The sequence below is a fragment of the Falco biarmicus genome, chromosome 3 (assembly GCF_023638135.1).
Source record: "Falco biarmicus isolate bFalBia1 chromosome 3, bFalBia1.pri, whole genome shotgun sequence".
Taxonomy (NCBI): Eukaryota; Metazoa; Chordata; class Aves; order Falconiformes; family Falconidae; genus Falco; species Falco biarmicus.
The window spans coordinates 50,916,144-50,929,368 of record NC_079290.1 but is presented as its reverse complement, the minus strand read 5'-3'; the positions used below and the strand labels follow the sequence as shown (position 1 = coordinate 50,929,368).

General features: G+C 39.6%; 1 non-coding gene across 1 annotated transcript; it reads left to right on the top strand.

Moving 5' to 3' along the window:
• Positions 1 to 9,613: 9,613 nt before the first annotated feature.
• TRNAA-AGC (transfer RNA alanine (anticodon AGC)) lies at positions 9,614 to 9,686 on the top strand. Its single transcript has one exon. It is a non-coding gene; the product is annotated as a tRNA-Ala (tRNA).
• Positions 9,687 to 13,225: the final 3,539 nt, after the last annotated feature.

Here is a 13,225-nt window from a genome sequence, read left to right as displayed (position 1 = left end):
AGTGATTTCAGAACATACAATCACCAAACTCCAGCCTTTGCAGGACATCCAAGTTAATACCTGAATAATACGTATTTGATTTTTTAATCACTGGGATTATATTTGTGCCCATAAAATAAATCAGTCTCAAATTTTAGAAAATTTTGCTGAGACAAATATTTAAAGAATACATCTTAAGTCATCCTCTGCACATACAGCTCGTGCCATGCCATATATAATTCAACAATGTCTCCAGAAGTTCTCTGGAGTCAGCAACTCAGTACTTAGCCATAACCAAAAGTTACAGATTCAGAGACAACTGAATTTTATGAGAGTATCAAATCCCTCCAAGTCAACCTATATGTAATCATGCTTTAAAAATATTTCACCATCCTGACTTTAACACAGAAACAACTACTTCTACGGCATTTCCTCCAGACTCTCACCGGTTCAACTCTGACAATTAAGCTCCTAGCCATTGTGCTCTTCCAACTTAGATCTGACTTCCAAATGCATTACCCAAACTTTGTTTTCTTTTTTTGGCTCCAGAAGATCCCAGAGAACATGGTACTGTGGCATTAGGACTAGAAGAATCTCAAAAAGGGTGGAAAGAAAGGTGCTAGCAGAAAAACATTTAAAGGAAAACATCTCAAGTTTACATTTGTACATATATGAGTGGTTTTACTCTTAAGAAAGTTTTTACTGTGGAAAGGATGGGGATGCTCTGTGAAGATACTTCTGGCTTTCTAATGCAACACTATTCTCTCGTTAGTTTTCTTGCAAGTTCCATTCACCACAAGACAAATTCTGAATGACAGGGTTTTTTTCTGAACCTTTGGCTTTCTTGTTCAAGCAACCCAGATCATTCTTTAGCAATACAAGTACCTTCCTTCTTCTTTTTCCTTTGCTCATCATGGCATCAGTAATTTTTGAATACCATACACATTGAACTCTTAAAACACTGACAACAGATTTTAGAAACTTCACATCACCAGATGGCTCAGAATTTGCAGTGCTTCTAAAGACAGCACAGAAAATGTGCTCAACTAAGGGAAGCCCAGGTAGATCTGCAGTTTGCAAATTGACTTTCAAGCTAGAATAACAGCAGCAGTTGAAGACAAACACGGAGCTTTTTTTATTCAAAGGTATTCTGGGAACATTATTATTTTAGGAATAGTAAACCAATTATCATAACAAAAGGAATAGAAAGCAGAATTTGCTAGAGAAGGCAGAATGAGACAGGTGAAGGAGCAACAGCAAGACGCTAATTATCACTGACCAGAGAAAGAAATAGAATTCACAAGCTAGCAATCTCATTAATTACAAATCACTAATGCTAACCTCACTTTCTGAAATTATCAAATACTGCTGCAGCGTCCAAGATGTCAGTTCCACTACTACCTGATGAGGCCCACTGGTCTAACCCCAAATCCATGTACCTGAAGTCCTGTACGCACTCTTCCATTAACAAACCTCAGCATCTTGTTACCTTCTCCCTCACTCTTAACTGAAACAGCCAGCTTTGGGGAAAAAAAATATTTCTCCCTCTCCTATTAAAACCTAATCAATGCAGAAAGAAGCATCTGAAATTAATTTGTAGAAGGTAATTTAAGTTCTTACAGCCGGAATTACTCTGCAGATACTACAGATATTTAAGCAACTGGTGACTGAAAGCCCCACTACTCCATATTTCTGGCAAAGCAAGCAAGCTTTCTGCTACTTATGCTCTGGGATGTTTTCACGTGACCCGTCGTATTTTTGAACCCAGAGCTCTGAAATGTCCAGAAGTTCCTTTGCTTAGTAATACAGTAATGTGAAACACAGCACTTGGTTATAATGAAAACATTCCAGAGTACGAGTGACTAAATCCTACTTTCAGAAGTGACTCAGAGTTATGCCACAGTTGTGACACTATACATTTCAGTACACTACAGATAAAAACTATCTTTAAATAAGTTGTCCTGATTACTAAAAATTCCACTCAGTATTTTACTTTGTTTTTGCCATAAGGCCTTCTGTTCTCTGTACGACTGACAAAAATAGGTGACCTAAAAAAAAAAACAAACAAACCAAAAAACCAAAACCAAACAACTGTAATCCTTACAGTTTTTCACTTCTGTTTGGTTTCTCTGAAATTTTCCTTAGTATTCCTTCTGAATAAAAGATCACCTAAGTCTTAAAAACACCTATGTTGTAAAACAAACAAAAAACCAGACCCCTTCTAATTGTGTTTATATTAGGCTTGTATGAACACAGCCCAGGCAGAACAGGGTTTCATCACACCGGTTTTTGAATGGTAAAGCACATCTACATCTCTTAATTAAGGAGAACCCCAAGCAGGCTTACATCTGCACACAAACTGGCAAGTTCTGCTGTCTATGAAACTTCTTAATTTGTTACCAAGCACTGGTAGTCCTAAGCCTTTAACACAGCAAGTAGGGGAAAACTTACTTAAACTCAAAACAAAATCCAGAACTAACTATAAATCGAGCAGTGGCAAAACAACCTAAGTACAGCTAGAGTACATTCAATTCATTCTTTTAAATAGCCTAACCTTCAAGTTGGTAGATTTAGCATTAAAATGAAACAAATAAATATGTCTCCAGTTCTGTATCCAAATTTGTATTTAAAGCATTGAAGAAAATGTTTTCTGGAGCTCTGAAATAATTTTACTGAAAAGCAGTATACAAATACGGATTTCGGCAAAAAAATCAACACCCTCCTCTAGAGAAAAAAAAATAAACCAAACCCAAAACAACAGGCACACCCCCCACAAAATGTACTGTAAATCACATAAGAAGCCATACAGCAGATACGAGTCAGAAGAAACTTCTTCCCAGAATCCCAGGACTCTTTCTGTTCTTAAGGGCCACAAGAGGAATAGAACTTGATTTGTTGATGCAGATTTTACTGTTTGCTCCCAAAGTTTTGCCTCCATTTTACCATCACTCATCATTTCATACCCAAACCACAGGACAAAAACCTGTTAAAAAACCCCAAACCCAGAATAACTAACCAAACAAAAAAATGCTAAAGATTTGCGACTATTAGTAATACATACCTTGTTTGAGGAAAATCAGTGCAGTCCATCCGGGATGTAATATATTGGTATAAAATTCTGTAACATTGATCAAAGAATCAATGTTAGAAACAGCTTAGCCAGGCATCCTGCATAACCTCTTCATCAGCAGCCACAACAGCAATTTGCAAGAGCCCAAATAATTCATATTAAATATGCTGCTTTTGTGAGAACTACAAATCACAACATTCTTTGTGAGTATTTACCAGATTGGCATTTAAGTTAATGTCATGCTCTCTGTGCACTGAGACAGTGAGCTCGGAGATCAACTCAGAGTGAGATCAATCTAGCATTTCATGCTACTCTCTGTGATCTCCCTCTGGACCACACAAAATCACCATTATGATTTCAAATTGTAACGTCTCAGACTTCAGAGGGAAGTTGAAGTACTGAGCAAGACATCTGAGTTACCGTTCCCTTTCTTTAAAAGCACCCATGAGTTTTAATTTTCCGTCCAAATTATCATAAGGATTGCATATTCACAAAGATTTCATTCTGTTTTCAGATGGGGAAATAGTAAGTCATATATTAATATGATTATGCATTTAGGTTTCTCTTCTAGGAAAATGGCTAGACTCAACTTACACGTCACAAATTACTTCCATTTTTCTGGAACACCTGACATCTCTACAAACCTAACGGGGGTTTCAAAAAAGTTTCAACATCATAGGACTCATGTACAATGCCCTCCTTGAACTAAGATGACAGTACAGAAAAAATGTATTATTAATTTTACATACTATCCAGCTTCAGCTACTCCTTCCAAACAGTTTAATAATAATAATAAATTGTTACAGAAGCTGTAAGATTGACTACACCTGAATTCCAATGGATCTGCAACCTTTCTTCTAAATCACCACTGTAACAATTCCAATTTTCTCTACATCCCCTACAATTCCGCAAAGGAGACAATGTGTGCTGGTTACATTTGGCTAATCAGCTATCCCTTAACAGCACATACAGTACGCTCCTCATGTTGCTTTAGTGGCTCTTCTGAGCCATGGATTTCCACAAAACACAGGACAATTTCTTTATCTTTTGGATTTTTATCTGTCTTTCACTTTTGGTGCAAAAGTTAACAGGGAGGAAAGTGATGAAGATTTTCCTAATTTAGAAGATTTAAGAAGATTAAGATTCCTGTATCCTGTGGATTTACTAAAGCTATCCACTCACTAAATGAGAATTTCTCCAGAATAATAAAAGCAGCTTTAAGAACAATAACCTCATGCAAACAAACAAACAAAACAACCAGTAAAAAACCCCAAGGAATTGGTTATATAGAATGATCTGAAAAATATACTTGGATGCAGTGTTCAAGGACCAGCGGCTTAAGGTACACAGAACTCACTAAAGTTCAGTGTATGTTTAGCATCTGATTGCTTAGGTCCATATGAAAATTCAGGAGTTGTGGGTTTTTCCGTACTTATACACCACCATACTGTACAGTCATTTTAGAACTAGAACAGATGTGCCACTAGAAGAGATGTGTTCACTGATAAAGCCACCTGCTTACAGTGTACTCTGAACACAGGTATGGCACAAAAACGTCACAACCAAGCTGGATTAAAACCACACTAAGTTTAAATCAGCACCCACTTCAGCAAGTTCTTCAGCCCATTTTATCCTCTGATTCAATTCTTCCACTTTTCTCTTGGGCTTAACAGTACACCCTGAGCGAACTCTTGGCTGAACCGTATCAGAAGTGAAAGAAAACATAATTTATGATATTTTTACTAATACAATGTAGAATTGGTGTTGTGGCACATGTTGAGAGTGATTGAAGCAGAGCTGGCGCCTGAGTCCTGGCAGCACAGCACAGCAGTAGGACATGCCCCAGAAAAACCTACAAAGTCACTCGCTCCCCTGACGAGCAGTAGCACCACTCCCTGCATCTCCTCCTTCAAGCAAGCACCCCCGCGCCTGTAAAACCAGATTTCGCGAGGCCCAGTAAAGCCAACCGCAACGACTCGATAAACCCCTGAGTAAAATGCCGCAACCAAACCTCCACCGCCGACTTCGTCTTTTGACGGTCTCAGCCCTGACAAACCCCACACGGCGCCGCCGCCCCTCAGGTTCCCGCCCTGCCACCCGCCCGCGGCCGCTCGCCCCGCTTTTTTCCTTCAGGTACAGATGGCGCGGCGGACAGGTTGCGCTGGAAGACTTGTCGTGGGATGAACAGGGAAGTGCTGTAGCTGGGTCTCCTAGTCCTTGAAGCTGTGGCTGGGATGGCGGGTCAGTCTTCAGAAGCAAAGCCTGGCCCGTGCGGTGAGCCGGGCGGCCGCCTTGGGTGTGCCCTGCGGAGCTGCCCGGTGCCAGCCTTGTCTTCCGTATCGTCGAGGGGAGAAGGTGGTATTGGGAAAAGCTGGTGTTGTCCTAGATTTCCCCACGTGATGGCTGTAAGCTATGTGCGTAACAGCTGAGTGCGTATGCCTTTAAATGAACCTTGGTGTTTTTTCAGAATGTAAATTCATAATTGGGTTTATGCTTGTGTGTCTTTTTAGGCTTTGCTTTGAGGGTGGTGGTTGGAAGAAAATTTAAAAATACATATATTGATCTGTGTTTAAGGAGAACAGAATTCTTATCTTACAACCAAATTCCTGGTAGTTTCTAGCACTTGAGGGTATGACCTTTAAATATCTTGGATATGTATATTTCTCTGTCACTCCATATTATTTTTTTTTTCCTTAAAGAGACTACAGAACTTCAGGCTCATTTGCAACTATACAAGCTTCTCTTGTCTTACAAAAAAAATCTTAGCCTCTGAACCTTTGACACAAAACATCAGGTTAACTGCTGGCAGGTTTTATTACAAGATGGGAAAACCACCTTTGATTTTTCCTGCTAGCAGGCTTGGTGAAATCGTGTAAGCTAAGCCGCTCCAGCATGCGCCTTTATTCCTCAGCTCCTTAGGGTCTGTGAAGTCTTGACAATAACACATCTACTGTACATTTATAACCTTTGCATATTGCTAGATCTTTTTCCTAAAAAAAAAAACCAAACCACAACTTAAGGAAAAACGGGCATTCAAGAATTTCTTTCAGCAAGAGCTGAGATACTTTTCTGATGGTAAAAGCATTTCTGTAGCTCATGAGTGCTCCCTTTGCTAAATGTCTTTAGTAAAATTAAAGCTACTTCAACACTTCTCAAATCAATAAAAGGTTATGAAAAAAATACTAATGCAATAGACAACCTGAAATAAAATCAGTTAAGACTTTGAATTGTTTACCAGTCGTTTTTAGATTATAGCAGCACTTGAATTGATAGTAGCTATCTCTAAACACCTTTCTGTGAGGAAAGCTTTATCTTTTCTGAAGATAAAAACTAAAAGTGTAGGGTTTTTTTTAAATCCCTTTTATTTTAGAATAACAATACCCAACCATGAAGTTATTCAGGAATGCCTGGTCTAAATACGCTCTTTGTTATCACTGCTAAAAATAATTGTCCTTTGCTATGGAATAGTTAGTTGGCTAGCTACCTCACTCTTAAATTCCTATAGATGATCAAGTAAGCAGGTGCTATCAGGCCCAGATCAGAGTCCAAAGGTGGTTGATTCTGCATAAATGAGATCACATGGAAAAAAAGTTACTTCAGATGGATTTTGTATCAACAGTATCTATTACAAATGAAATGCTTGTGATAAGAAGGCTTCCCCAAGTGAGAAATAGGGTTGTGGCTTTTGTATCTTTCCTCATAACCACCCAAAGACTTCACTTCTGGGTTGAATTTTTTCATGCAAGTCTGATTTGATGGTTATGTGCAGTTGATGATGCCTTCCAAGAGTCTCCTTAAGTTTTATTACCAGTAGTTGATCAATTGTTTTAGATCAAAACTTTCAGAAAGGACAAGGAGGTTTTGAGACACAGAAAACTGTAATGTTTTCCACCTGCCGTTTTCAACACAGAAAACCTGCTGAAGTGTCTGTGCATGTTCTAGCAGCTGCCATAGAAAATTTAATTATTTATATGTCAAAGATACCACCTTACATCTCAGGTGATACAAAGACATCAATTTCATGCTGGTTTTAACCTTTAAAACATTCTACAGACATAAAAACCCCTATACACAGTTGTTCATTTCTTGTCAAAAAAGTCTTGGTTTGAACTCTGGCAGGACTAGCTTTAATAAAAAAAAAAAGAAGCATCTAACGTAGCTTAAACTTACAGATGGCCATAAATCCACAGCAGCTTTATTTCAAATTACTACTCTCACTTCTACCATTCATGCTCTTAGAGCTGACAACTATGTTTTTCTTATGTGCACCATTTTTCTTTCTTCTCCTTCCTATTTTTCTTGTGGCTGGCACCATCAAGAAACCTGTAGCGCATCAGTGCTGAAGCTTGTCAAGCACTGAGTGAATACGGCCACACAGAGGAAACACAGTGGGTTACTTGCAGTTATTCCTGCTATGTGTTGTCACCTGCCAAAGAATCCAGCTCCAGGAACAAACAAATGTGCATGCAGAGTAGCTCCAAGCCATCCGTCACGTGTTAGGGCTAATGTGCATCAACCAGCAGACTGAGCGTCACCAGAAGCCAGTAAGATGATGTGAAAACATGCCAGGCCAGTTAGAAACCGGTTCAGGTGGCAATGCCTCCACTCACACTCTGGTTTGAGTATTTCCTCTTAGCCTGACTTAGACTTGATGGGTGAGTAACACCTCCTGTTCTGCTGTGGAGTGAGGAATGGGGCCTAACTTCTAGCAGAGTCGTTGTCCACTGTAGTGCTGGCACACCACAAGAGCAATCTAACCTGTAAATGAAGATGTTTAAGCAGCAGTCAGAATGTCACCATGTGGTAGACTATGAGCTATGTAATTTGGTTGTATGTGCAAGAGTACATGGAGCTTACGGAGAAGGGTAAGTGCGTGCTGCTGGGTCTGATCAGGCAGAGTTTGTAGGGGTCGGAGGAGTTTAGAGAAGCATAGTCCCTGCTCCTCTTGCTGGCTGCATCACTATACACGGTAGCAAGCTTATGTTTCCAGGAGATGCTGGAGAGACTTCTGTTGTTATAGTAGTAAGTAGGGGGAAGATGTAAACTGGAACTCAGCCTGGGTTTGGTTGAGCTTGAAAAACCTGGGTTGATGAACTGCGTGCACGTGCAAACTCCAGCAGCTCCAGTTTGAGGCTGTGCTGAGAGCTCTCCGGCCCCTCTCCGGACTCCTTGGTCACCCCCCCCTTTCACCTGTGCTTCGGGTTGTGTGCTGGGTTCGGGGAAGGGAGCAGCAGCCGGAGCTGGGGGGGGGAAGGGATGGAAGAGGGTGGGGGGCGGGTGGCAGGGGGAGTCGGGAATACCGAGGGCGAGAGTTTGTGGAACGGGAGGGTCGTTCTGAGGGACCGGAGAAGCAAATGCAGGCGTAGAGCGGCAGACGACGAGGCCGTGGGCCAGGTCCGTGAGGGGGCACAGCCGCAGGAGGGATGCCCGAGGCCCGGCGGCGGGCGGGGGGCCGTAGCGGGGCGGGGGCCCGCCCGGACCGGCGGGGAGCGGAGCTGGCCGGCCTCCCCTGGCTGCCCCCTGGCGGCGCGGCAGGGGCTCTGCTGCCGCGGGGGCAGCGCCGCTTGCCGGGGCGAGCGCTTGTGCCAGCGCTGCTCCCGTAGCGGTGCGTACCCGGTGTGGCGGGCCGGGGCGGGCCGGGGCGCCGATGGGGCTAGTGGTTAGGGTGGGTGGGAAGGAGGACTTGTGCAATCGAAAGCTTTTACCAAGTGTATCAATTGAGCTAGCAGTAGTAATAGATAACTCTCTCTCTAGATCTACGTTTTGAGTTAATTACTTGCCGTCGGCAAGTAAAGATGAAAATTAAAATGTGAAAGGTCTGTTGCCATGCATCATTATGTTCCCTGTCTACGATATAGGCTTTATGCTCTGTGTCAAGTCATGCAAGCATTTGTCATGCCTGGATGTGTTCATTTTTCAGAAAGTCAGTATTTTAAGGCTGTTAAAAGTAATTATTAATTACTGGGAAGTGCATTTGGTGAGGTAATAAATCAGAAAAATAAGGTACTAAATAAGGAAACTACAGATATGTTTTAATTTCACTTGACTGTCACCCCAGATACCTTCCAAAAGGATGTGTGTGTGTATATCTATATACACACGCATATATATATATAAGATTTGATTAGAAAACTGTTTCAATGAAGAACATAGTATTTTCCTCTCATTAAACATTTCCCAAAGCAGTTTTTTTGTGTGTATGCCTTGAAAATCAGAAAGAACATGGGTTTCCTTCTTGAGTTTGGAACAGTTGTTCCATAAAAGTTGGGGCTTTTTTCAATAACAAATCCAGTTTCATGTAAATAACTCGGTCTTTTGGAGAGCCTCTTGTATGAAAACAGCTAAACAACAAAGACTTGTGTTATAAAAGAGACGAATAAGATTATTCTGGTAGTGTATGTGATAAAAGATGTATCGCATGATTCCAGCTGTGAGTTGCAGTCAGTTGTTGGCAAGTAGCAAGAATGACTCAGCAAGAGACAATATCAACACACGTAATTGCGTTATAATTCTCGATAAGTGTAGCATGTATAACTACAAGTTTCAAAGCACTTTTTTTCAGGTGGGGAATTAGCTCAAATGGTAGAGCGCTCGCTTAGCATGCGAGAGGTAGCGGGATCGATGCCCGCATTCTCCAGTGTATGTTTTCAACATTTAATTACTTATAAAATAATCCGCAGCTTTTAAAAATATTTACTCTTGATTTTTCTTGTATGATGGGGTAAAGAAACCTTAAATAATTGTATTCTAAAAATGTTAAGGTATTAAATATTTCATTTTTTTTTTCCAAATCATGTTTGATCTTTTGCATACAGGGAGAAAAAAATACCATCTTTGCATGACGTAACAAAACTTACTAGCATTTCAATACAATAATAAATGAGATGAACAAATTATAGAGAAAAATAAGTGATGGATTTTGGAAATATGCCCTTAAATCTTTGGTTTATGGTTTGATTCATTAGTTAAATTTGTGTTTGATATTATAGTTTGGTGTACAATGAACAAAATTTTGTATTTCTGCTGTAATGTTTGTTATTTTTGTTATATTTTGGTTGTTTAGGCTATTTATTAGAAACAGTGGGCTAGAATATAACTGCTACTTCTGGTAGCATGGTTGTGTCCTTTGCTCATAAGTTTTCGCATCTGTGAAATGTCATGGAAGTTTCCTCTTCTATGTAAATCTGTGCTTGCGCATTTTAAGTCTTATGAGATTTTTTAAAAATTCTAATTTGATTTTCTTGCTTGCTCACTCAGGTATTTGCTTGTACTTCCAGGTTGAGGCAGCATGAGGAAACAAGTACGGTGTACTTCCTATAAATACAGTGAATTCATGCAATCAGGATCTTGGGTGTACCCATATGAAACAGAAATCGGGAAACAAAACCTGTGAATTGGGTTTCAGGTTAAGGAAGGAGGAGATACTGTGCTGCATAGGTGTGCAGATAGCACCTGTGGAGAAAGTAGGGGAGCTTGGAGAATCTGCCATGCCATGACAAGAAAGATATTAACCTCTGGATGGATGGGATAGAAACTGAATTTGCTTATTTCTTTTGTATTCACCACATATTGGAGAGAAAAGAGTTACTGAGACTTTGACTGCTAGATGCTTGTTAAAATGAAGCCTATTGGAGAGAAAAATGTTATGGTCCTCAGTTCTCTCTGGGCTTAGGTAAAGATTTACATATCCATTTGCTTGGAATGAGACTCTTACCGTAGTTTTCAATGTGAATTATTATTGCTTCTATGTTTCTATTATTGCTCAATACCTGACATTTTCTGTCCTTCAAAGAGGATGAGTAATGTTGCTCTTTGTCAGCTAATCAGATGCAAGTTGTGCACTGATGAAATGAGAGAATTCAGTGGGGCTGTGTACAGAGGCACTCTGCAATGACCCTCAGAGCTATGGCTTCTGGCTGTAAGCTGTCTAGACTAATGACTGTTACATTTATGCCCAGCTTCCTACAGTGGAGCTCGTCTGTCTCTTGGGGCTTGTAAACGCACCATGATATGAATAGAAGGAAAAGCTTTTTCTCATTCCATGTGATGGTTTTATGTCCTTACTTTTTAGGTTAAACTATCTTGTGTAGAATTTACTGGATTGAGAGGAGCAAGGGTCCTAGACCCCAAAAGCACTACCTGTGGGAGGAAATTACCTGATGATGTCTATACAGCTTCCAGAGCCTTGTGTCAAAGGAGTGACTACTCTGATTCTGTCTGCACTTTCTGAGTCATAAGTTGCATAGAGACACTCTTTGTAAAGAACTATGTGGGAATTTGATTGATTTGAAGCTTTGATTGATTTTTGTTGCTATTGCCATTCACACAGACTATGTCCTCTGTAATATTGTGCTTCAATGAGTTATACAAGTTAGTTACTCATTCTGTGAAAAAGCATTTGTTTGTACTAAACTTGCTGGAAGATACTGTTATCCTCTGTGTTTGTTGTGTTCTGAGAAAGGGGAATAATTTCTCCTTACTTGTATCAATACTTTGTTCCAAGTATTACTTAGAAAATCTTTCTGGGTGGGGGTGGAGTTCGGGGACCATCATCTGGCAACTTCAGAGTCAGACAGTGTTTTACAGCAAGAGACCATTTGTAGAACCTGCACTCAAAAACCTCAGTTCCGTGAAACGCTCCTTTTAAATAAAGATTGTAGTACATTGGTTTTCTAAGCTAAGCACACTTCATTTCTAAGCTTTCTTATAAGGGGTGCTATATGATACTTTACAACGAAGTTTGTAAAAGGCTTTTGCTGTAGTGATTACCATTACCCTATTTTGACCAAGTTATATTTACTTGGTCAAAGGAGAAAGAACTCTTGAAGAGAGTGAGAGGTGACTTCGTTACTGGGTGTAAGCACTCGACTGTTTGGAAGAGAAGGAAATTGCACCTTTGAATGTGTTCAGCTTCTAGTTGTCATGTATTTTTCCTCTCAAGTCCAGTGTTGTAAACCACCACCACCACCTCAAGTAAAGTGCCATATATATAATAATAAATAATATATATAATAATATGATAAATAAAAATTAATAATATTTTATTATTAATTAAATATTTTATATTTTTATAGTTTTATAATTTATATTAAATTAAAAATATTTGTATATTTTTATATTATTATTTTTATATATTATATATAATAACATATAAAATAAAATAAAAATTTAAATAAACATAATAAAAATATAAAAAATTAAACATATAAATAAAGTAGCAGCAGAAGAGCGAAAGAAAATAGCTGTTCAGCACAGGGGGTTCCTCACCTAGGCCGGTGACCTGATACTTTTTTTACCTTTTGGCCCCTGTTTTGTCTTTATTTCCTGTGGTTGCAGTTACTATTGAAATAACTTGTTCCTGCTAAACATAAGCAAGTTCTACAGTCGGTAGATGAGTGTAGGCATGGATGGACTGTGGAGTCTGCTGTGTGCTTTCACAGACTCAAGGAATGCAAGTTGGCTTTTGTTTGGTAAGCCCACAACTACATTTTTGTCGTGTCTCAGAAGATATGCAGGTTTATTATTCATTGTTAGCATAGGATCATCCAAAAAAGAAGGATGAATCTTGAAGAAATGAGGACCTGGGCACTGGGTGGCTGTAGTGCCCCTTTCTGGCCTTGGAGACAGGCAGGTTCTAGTGTTACTGCAAGTATAAGCACCAGCTGGGGAAATAAATATATTTTGCTTCTCCTGACTACATTCAGGATTACCACTGTGGTGGTAATTACACCAGGCTTGTGTAGCAGTCTCTGATACCCCTTTTGCACTTGCTCTTGATAATCACAAAGAATAGGAAAAAAGGGACAACTCACAGCTTTTCTTTTTCTGTTCAAGTCCACAATATTTTCTACAGTTATGTTATAGTAGCAGAGAAAAATCTTCAAATATTGTGACTTTCTTGTCGGTATCCCAGCTGTTTTCACTAAAAGAAAGACTGAAATAGGCCACAGAAGGGAATCCCTGCAGTCAGCTTGTGACAGCAGAAAGCTCCACAGAGCATTAAAATGCAGCTTCAGAAACAGTTTCACTAAATACTTGGAAAGCTTACTTCTAATTCTGTTGGTGTAAATATTGAAACTCCTGTTTTATTTGTTACAGAAATCTAGTCAAAGCCAGTAACTTTATAAAGGGAAATGGAAATCAATGGCAGAGTTAAAAGCTATAGTAGATTTTTCA